Consider the following 9,076-nt stretch of genomic DNA (forward strand, 5'->3'; position numbering starts at 1 on the left):
TCTACAATGTCCCGGAAATAGTGCAATTGAACGAAACTTTGAAGCGTTAGATATAAACGACGCGGAAGAACTAATCCCTAATTCTGGAGGAGAGTTGAATTTGAAGAATTCGAAATGCTCAACAAGACATACATTCGCCATTAGAAACAAGAAAGGTACTATGATTCATGTCAAGAAAAGTACGTTTCTATGGATTTTATCTAATGGCACTCAAAGATGTTCGAGTGATCGCTCTTATCGATTTCGAGAAACATCAGCAGTCAATGAAGCAGTTGTGCGTGAGGTTAATAAAGTATTTACTTCTATCCGCTGCGGAGAATGGATAGCGATGAAAGCAAACGAGGAAGTGTTAATAGTAAAAATATATGGTTTCAAATATTTGAGTGGAGACCGAACGTCGTATACTTTAACTGAAGCTCCATACATGTACCTACAGGTACCACCGCAAAAGGTGTTGGGGTAATTGGAAGTTACTTTACAATTGTTTGTTGTAAAAAGGATATTGTATTAGAATTAGATGAAGAATCCAACCAACGTACTCTAGACATAAAATTTTATATCTTTTATTTGGAAAAGCCAGAAACTCACACTTATGACATATTTTATAAAATAAACACATCGAAATACATTCGTGCACTTTTATTGACTTCTGCTAATACAATAAATAAAAATATGATTTGAATGAAACCTATATTGTTCTTCTTGTAACATAATTATTCTTTTTCTATTGGAATATTGCATTCATCGGCTGCTTTCCTTTTTGCTTTGTTCGTTTCGCTCTCGAAAATTACTTCAGGAGAGTACCAACGTGGTAAGCTCCACGAAACAATGCGAGTCAAAGTAAAAATAGTATTGTGACCTGATGTCCTGAAATAAGATTTATTTTTATATGAAATGCACCAGGTAAAATAGAAAAACGCTATGGCTGTTTAATAAACTTAGTAAAAATGGCAATGTAAATGCTTTCGAAATGTATGTATAAAGCATTGATAAAAATTCGTACATTTCTCACTGTAGTGCTAATTCAGTATCTCTGTACAGTTGAATCTTTAGGAATATTTTCTTAATGATTATAGATCAATGAACTAGTACTTACCGAAGGATTTCGTTTCACCAGATCGGTTGATATAGGATGAATTACTACCGAACACTTCATCTTCAAAACAGCTAAATCGTCGTAGAATATTGTAAAAATTTGTCGTCGCGGAGTCAAATGTAGTTTTTGGACATTGCTAGGACAGAGAGATTGTGAAAAAGTGAGAAATTAATCCAAACTGGAAGTTGAAATTAGTCTGCGAGAAACAAAAAGACGAAAGGAGAAATCTAGTAAGTATAGATCAGAGTTTGATATAATTCCATTGATTCTCCGCTCTAACTTTTATTACTTTGCTGAATCATGTTAACTTTTATTTGAAATACTTACGTATTCAGTTTTAGAATAATCCACTACACTTGCTGACACGCTTAGGCCAGTGATGGCACGTCTTGCCCGTGTATTGTTTGATTATTGTTTTATTTCGTATTTAAATTTTTTCGATAGTGATTTTTTTCACATTTATTGTTCATTTTTATTCATATAGATTCCCGATGATAGTTTCGCGGCGTTGCTACACTGATTTACTCCAGAACGAGAAAAATCGTTCTATTCCGAGAAATACACAAAAATTTTTCGCAAAGCAATATGCTCACACGTTGAGAGCATCACAGGAAGTCCACTTACTACTTTGATCAAAATCAACATGAATATAAACTTCGATATACAAAATGACACAGCAAATAACGAAAAAATCGATATAAACCATATAAACATAATCCTGTTTAGCGGCCCTTACACAAGACAATATTATTGTCAATACAAGGAGTATTGCCAATACTTTTGATCGTGTAATGGAAAATTCATTGGATTGACGAAAATATTGTCAAAAAATCAAAAGCGGCCCTTACACGTGACAATATTATTGTCAATCCAAAGAATTGTCAATACCGTCAATCCAATTGGCTTGGTAACTGCAGTCTGCGTTTTTCAAACAAATCAAGCGTTTGGAGCTTCAAATATTGCAACTGAACATTGAAATTCGCGACCTAGAAGGAACAGTGCTGCTATCTACGAAAGTTTAATCTGTGTGTGAAGTGAATGCAAACAAAGTAGGGTACTTTTTCACTCAAGTAAAATTAGTTCATTCTCTGTTTGCTCAATTGATTTTCTTGTGCGTTGAAGTACTAAAAACATTAAACGACTCCTATTCAGTCATTAAAACATATTTTGCGGTACATCATTGCTCGTATTTCGTGAGTAAAAAGCGAGAAAAAACTCCTCTTCCGGCACTAGTAATCCACATAGGTAAGACAATATTTGAAATTTTGTGATCAAACAACTATTCTTGGTGATTCTAATGGGGTAAACTAGTGAATTACAATACAGAGGAAGGTAATTGAGACTCATTTAAGATTTTTTCTCTCTGAATATTGTAGGTCATGGATCTGAAAAGTTGCTCGAATGGACTTGCAAAAACATTTCATGACAGTGTTTCTTATACTGATGAGAACAGTGTGTTATGTTCCAGATTGAGTATACCGATTTAATCCTTCCCAAACAAGTAAAATGAACAATACATAACATGGATTCAACGATTCAGAGTTAAGTCAACGAAAACTGCTTGGGTGCATGTGTGTCGTCAATTTGTAAACTGGTATATTTATGTATATTAAATTTATTCATCTGACAATAAAACATAATTAATAAATAAATGTCAAATGTCCTCAAACTTGATGTTATCAGTTCGGAATATCCGACTGCCGCTCGTTTTAATCTCGTTGGATGTTAATCGTTCTTTTGAGCTTTGAGTTTCTGTAACAAATCAAAATAATAATTTTGTGATCTCGAACACGGATTAAAAAAAAACAAACCTCAATAAATGATTCAAAACAGCTATCACATGTTTGCATTTTCCTTCACTGGTTTTGCAAGTACATGCAAATAACCAAGCAGAGCGTTCACTTCTAGTACAAACTTTGATTGTGTGCGGCTCGACACTTGGAGTCGAAAATAAGCCAAATCCATAATTGTAGATCTCATCTACTCCAACTATCCAAACGGTTTCCTCCGGCAGCGTAGCTAAAATCTTCCGACAAGTTCATCAACACAGTGTACGTAACATCTTTTGAAGGCTCCTGAAGATGAATCGAAAAATGCATTATTTTCACATTTAAAGTGAACACTTCGACGAAAAAATTACAACACACGTAGAAAACATGTAGTTTCAATGCAATTTGAAGAATTTTCAAAAATAGCAGTAGATTTTCACTCATGAATATTGTTCTGAAATTATGTTTACTTTTTTTCACATACCGATCATTTGATTTTTACATGAGAAAATAGACATCACTCAAAGCGATTTTTTTATACTCAATAACTGAATTGGTATCTTCAAAGATTTTAGGAAACACTGGTACTTACCATTTCAAACAGCAAAACTAAAATCGAGGAAAACGGTACGTTTGAAAATTTATCACTTTTTTCTCTTGCTTGTTTACTTCCACTTCACACACATAAGCTGTCAAACTCAACTTCGTAGTCGCGAATATTGAGAGATGTTTTCATTGCATATATGTGACAGTTTTCTCTCTGGAGAGAAAGTATTGTCGGATTGATGAGCAGTTTTGATTTTTTGACAATATTTTCGTCAATCCGATGAAGTTTCCACTACATGATCAAAAGTATTGTCAATACTCCTTGTATTGACAATAATATTGTCTCGTGTAAGGGCCGCTAAAACCGCTCATCAATCCGACAATACTTTCTCTCAAGAGAGAAACTGTTAAATATGTGCAATGACCTCTTCTCTCAATATTTTAATATTCATTTGCAATATTTAAAGCACCAAATGGCAGCTCTGGTAAGAGCTTGATAGAATTAGAGTGCCTATTACATTGAATTGACAGGTCGTTTGCTCGTTTGGAACTGGTAGCTGTCATTCCAAACGAACAGCTGTCGCCACTCTGATTATAGTCACTCTAGATAGAATAAAAACAACACGTAAGCATTGTTGCCAAATCTAAATAAATAATGATTGTCATAACAATGGTTGCCAAATCGCTCGAAATTAGAATTAGAATTATGAGAATTCGAGTAAAGATAGATTGGAAATTCTGGATTTGATGCAATTATTGAGAATTTTCTTAGATTTTTAGAAAGCTCTCAAGAATGACGAAAAACTCGAAGGAATAAGAAAATTTCAAGGAGATTTGTTGTGAAAAGTCGCTGCTATTCAGAAGTGTCGTCCCCCTCGTATTTATGTGCACGTACATGTCTTTATTATTTATCTTTGGTAACACCTTGTTTATGCCTGACACAGCAATTAGAAAATAGTGCGTTTGTGGAGGAAGATAACAGCCAGAAATCGAAAGCTTTTGTGAATCCGGACTCATATTTACATGACTTAAATATATATGTTGGAACTGGATAGATTTCTAAAAAGGCGGGTGGGTAATGTCAGAGACAAAACTGGATGTCGTGAATACGAAAAAACTGACACGCTCCCATCACTTTTCCGAATATCAGTTAGTTGATTGATTGTATGAATTGTGCAAGCTTTCTCCTTTTCCATTAATAGAGTTTGAAGCGATACACCAACATTAAAGTACAGATAAGTTACATTAAACAGCTACTATTCTAAAACTATATATTCCAAACTTGAAACAATTCCTTTTGCTGTAGTTTTATTCTATTGAAGCTGTAAAGTTCGAAGATACCAGATTCTTATCGAAATTTCAGTACAAGACAATTGCAATGTATCGACGATCTTCGGTATGCAAGAGTAATTTTAATAATAATAATAATAATAATAATAATATTAATAATAATAGTAATAATAATAATAATAATAATTATTATTATTATTATTTTACAGATTAATCTGTATATATGGCAACCCTGTTTCGCATGGCATATCCTGGCATATCACGCCTTTTTTTTGAGAACGGCCAATAAGCCATCCGTCAACATTCACTTTGAAGAGTAATTTCGAATGACTCGGCACTCGCTGAGAGTAAGTCATAATAGTAAATGGCAGAGAAAAGTTTTCTCTTTCGTCTGGTGTTAAATTTAATACTCTGTCTTTCATAGCTCGCTTGCAATTTCTTTCGCAAGTGGAAGTTGACAGGTGGCTTATTGGCCGTTCTAAAAAAAAAAAAACGCGTGATATTTTCACACGACCCCAGTACAGAGATGCCAGATATTTTCATAGAAAATCTGTATTGCTTTGTATAAAAAATCAGTATTAATCTGTATTCACTAATAAAATAAAATTCTTACAACAAAATGACTCTAAAAGATGTTATTCCAATAGATTGTGCTTGTAGGATGGTAGATTCAATCAGTCATTGCCGCGCTCACAAAAATATTCAACGACGAAATTTCATAGTTTTTTTTATATATTTTATCCACAACAATTGAATTGTAATTCCATATATTTATCTAGTTTGAAAATGTAGACTTCATAATTTGACATGGAATTTCAACGCCCAAAATGCAACGTCAAGTCGGGTCATACAACTCTCAGTTTGACAGTAAAGTTTCTTGATGCCATTACTTCCTTGGATATCAGTTCAAATTGGTTTCAAATTTTAATATAATATATCAGTTCGGGTTTACATCTCATCCAAGTCAGTCGACGAACAAAACCGCTTACGTTGGGGACAGAAGAAACCATGTACAGTATTGTGTAGTGAATAATAGACCTCGAAAATGAGTGAACCAAACGAACAAAAGCTAACGCCGGTACGAAAGAATACAATTATTGTTGACTTCAGACAGTGCAAAATTCGACCTTCGATACGAGAACTTGAAGGTTTTCTTAAGGAGCAAATGCATCTTGACATTAAACGTGTGCATTTCCTTCAATGCAATAAGACTAATAATGTTGTTTATATAAAATTCTATAAAGAGTTGGATGCAATTCAATTCGCTGAAGACAATAATAATGTGCACTATGTGGAGCATGAAAGTATCAAGTACAACATTCCTGTATATATGGAAGATAGTGCTATAGACGAACCACGAACAAACTGCCCCTCAATCCTCGCAGGAGGAAAATGGAAGCTCCTCTCCCCCTAGAAAAAGGGTGACAACGAGATCCAATACAAAAAAAAATCTTTCATTTAAAAACTCAGCTAAATCGGCCACGTAAAGCTTGTACGCAAATAGGTCTGAATAAAATATCTTTTAAATAAAAAAATTATTTTAGTATTAATGGATTTCACAACAGATTTTCATATTGTGATTTGTCCGTTGGTTGATAGACTTTTATCTCGTCACTGGAATCAAATACTAAAAGATTGCTCAGACAGAAAAGTTTAATTTATTCTTTTTGCGAAAAACTAAATATTGACTACTATACCAGACCCTGTCAGCTTGGCGCGAAATCAATCTTCAGTTCAGCAACATATCATGTCAATTGTATGGATGCGCAGTGTTGCTATTTTGGCGCGCACGAATTTGACATTTCTCTCCCCTACTTCTGTGTACGAGATTCGATGCGAACTCGCTTGAGGGCGCCTTGCTCGCAAAAATGTTGTTGCCAATGATTTGTTCGGGAAATGTGAAAGCTGGATGTCTTGTTAATATGATGTCTTTGACTATACTTAGTCGTTAATAAAGAAAAAGTAAAAAATCATGTTTTCTTTCTTACTTTCTGTAAGATCTGTAAAAATTTGTATTAAATTGAGAAAATCTGTACTCTGTATTAAATCTGTATGAGCATGTAAAAAATTTATATAATACAGATAAATCTGTATTAATGCCATCTCTGCCCCAGTATAAAGATGTGTTCAACATCATCACTTTCGCTTTGCCATTGCCGTTCGTAATTGAATGTGTTAGTGACGGTACAAATTATTCTAATTTCCATCTTGATGAATCTTTTAGTAGGAAATATTGAGATTTGAGATGGTTCTCGTGTGTGCCTTGTTTCGGTAACAGTTGCTCAGAAAATGGATGGAAAGCGACAAATTCAGCTAGTTCTTTAGGATGATCTTTAGCACTGAAAAGTGCTTTGAATGGGCCTTGCTGGACTTTCTGGCTGCCTTTCTACCGGTTTTTGGTGTCATCGTGCTGACGGTGTGTCATGCATTCAGAATAGATGCTTTAACTTAAATGACGCTATTTCTCACATCACATTTCATTTTATACCTGCTACTGGCAGCGGTGTACGGAAAGCCCCTTTTCCAAAATTCCTTTTTCTGTTCACAGAACGAGAAACAGTAAGACTACATAAAAGAGAGATTTAGTAGAGCGACAGCCAGTAATACTGAATTGACTGTCTAGCTGTTAACAGCATCTCGTGAAATTTTTACGCAAAAACACGCACACAGGAGGAACAGTGAAGGGCAAGGCAAAGTCCCGCTCGAACAGTGCTGGTTTGCAGTTCCCAGTTGGCAGAATCCATCCGGAAGGGAAAGTACGCCGAGCGTGTCGGTGCCGGTGCACCGATCTATCTGGTGGCAGTGATCGAGTACTTGGCTGCTGAAGTGTTGGAATTGGCCGGTAACGCTGCCCGTGACAACAAGAAAACGAAAATCATTCCTCGCCATCTGCAGCTGGCCATCCGTAACGACGGGGAGTTGAAAAAAAAACCCGTCCTTTTCAAGACGACCATATCACTGCGATAAAGAAATATTTAAGATTGCTTTAAGTTTAGCCACACTCTAAAAAAATTTGAATTTTACAGGTGACTTAATACCTCATACGATGTAATTCAAAAAGACCTAATTTGTCAAATGACGGAAAATCTCATTTGTAATAACTTAATGTTAGATGAGCTTGAATTTTACTGGTTTCGACTGTAACTTGCGTTCTGCTAGCAGGTGCGGCTGTATGAATTTAAATGCACCTTTTACCAGCCAAGCAGACGTATGCTTCTGTGGCTCGGTCGATTAACAGACGTATTTGCGATCCAATGATTCTCGGTTCCAGTCGCGACGGTTGCTCTCAGTATTCTTTTTTTTTATTTCAATAAATTTCATGTATGGAGTTTTATACACAATATTAAATGTTCTTCTACGTAAATTTGTGTGAGTTGCGACGCTCCATTTATGTGCATCTAATAAGATGTAAAATCACAGGGTTTTTTTTAAGTGTGCAGTTCTGATACGCCTGGAAAGTAGAATGCGCAAGTCAAGTGGAAACCTTTGTTATAACAATTTGTTCATTTTTGTTTTCGGCCGCATATTCACGACAAAAATACATATTGATCTGTATACGTGGCAACTCTGTTTCGCACGGCATATTTGTATACTAGTATATAGATATGTTCAACATCATCACTTTCGCATTCGCATTGCCGTTCGTAATTGAATGTGTTAGTGACGGTGCAAATTATTTCAAGTTCCATCTTGATGAATCTTTTGGTAGGAAATATTGAGATCTGAGATGGTTCTCGTGTGTGTCTTGTTTCGGGAACAGTTGCTCAGCAAATGGTAGGAAAAATGAACCACTCAACTTTGATATGGATGCTCTTGTATAGATGCAGACATCTCGCGTTCTGATTGGTTGGTGCTGTCATAGGTTAAATCAAACAGGTTTTTCAATAGTGTACTATTGAAAACTTCAATGTTGTTGCAATACACGTTCAAGTTGAAAATTTTCGATTCTATTGGTAGTTAGATTATATAAATCCTTGCACAGATCACTGAGTTATGAACTTTCAAAATACGAGAAAGCCAATCGCGCCTCATGAATTACTCGTTTATACCAAACATTTCAGAAAAGTTTAATTATGAACTATTTGAGATTATGTCACACAACTGATTTATCATAAAATTGTGATCATATTTCCGATGGTATGTAGCAAGAATTATGTTGATTCATTAGATACAACAGGAGATATTCACGATCAAAAACTTATCACTCCCTCAGAGGGTGAATTTAGAAAAGGCGCCCCATAGTAAAGTAAGTCGTATTCACGACAAAAATCGCAATATGTAGAAATTCATCATTTGCTATCCACGAAATAGGAAACCATTATCTATTCATACAAAATGAAATTTTTTTTGTAGTAGGTAGGTGCTTTTTACAAAT

The 9,076-nt window shown here is 35.0% G+C and overlaps 2 long non-coding RNA genes across 3 annotated transcripts; one reads left to right on the forward strand and one right to left on the reverse strand.

Annotated features, from left to right (window-relative positions):
- The first annotated feature begins 1,869 nt into the window (after positions 1-1,869).
- LOC131430688 (uncharacterized) lies at positions 1,870-2,755 on the forward strand. The gene is made up of 2 exons (XR_009229551.1): positions 1,870-2,341; positions 2,473-2,755. It is a non-coding gene; the product is annotated as an uncharacterized LOC131430688 (long non-coding RNA).
- LOC131430689 (uncharacterized) lies at positions 2,696-4,034 on the reverse strand. Of its 2 annotated transcripts, XR_009229553.1 has the most exons (4): positions 3,930-4,034; positions 3,458-3,567; positions 2,908-3,171; positions 2,696-2,848 (listed from the first exon to the last, which is right to left on the reverse strand). It is a non-coding gene; the product is annotated as an uncharacterized LOC131430689 (long non-coding RNA). The 2 variants fall into 2 exon arrangements; XR_009229552.1 differs by lacking the exon at positions 3,930-4,034 and having other exon boundaries at positions 3,458-3,729.
- Positions 4,035-9,076: the final 5,042 nt, after the last annotated feature.

Source organism: Malaya genurostris, chromosome 2 (assembly GCF_030247185.1).
Source record: "Malaya genurostris strain Urasoe2022 chromosome 2, Malgen_1.1, whole genome shotgun sequence".
Lineage (NCBI taxonomy): Eukaryota > Metazoa > Arthropoda > Insecta > Diptera > Culicidae > Malaya > Malaya genurostris.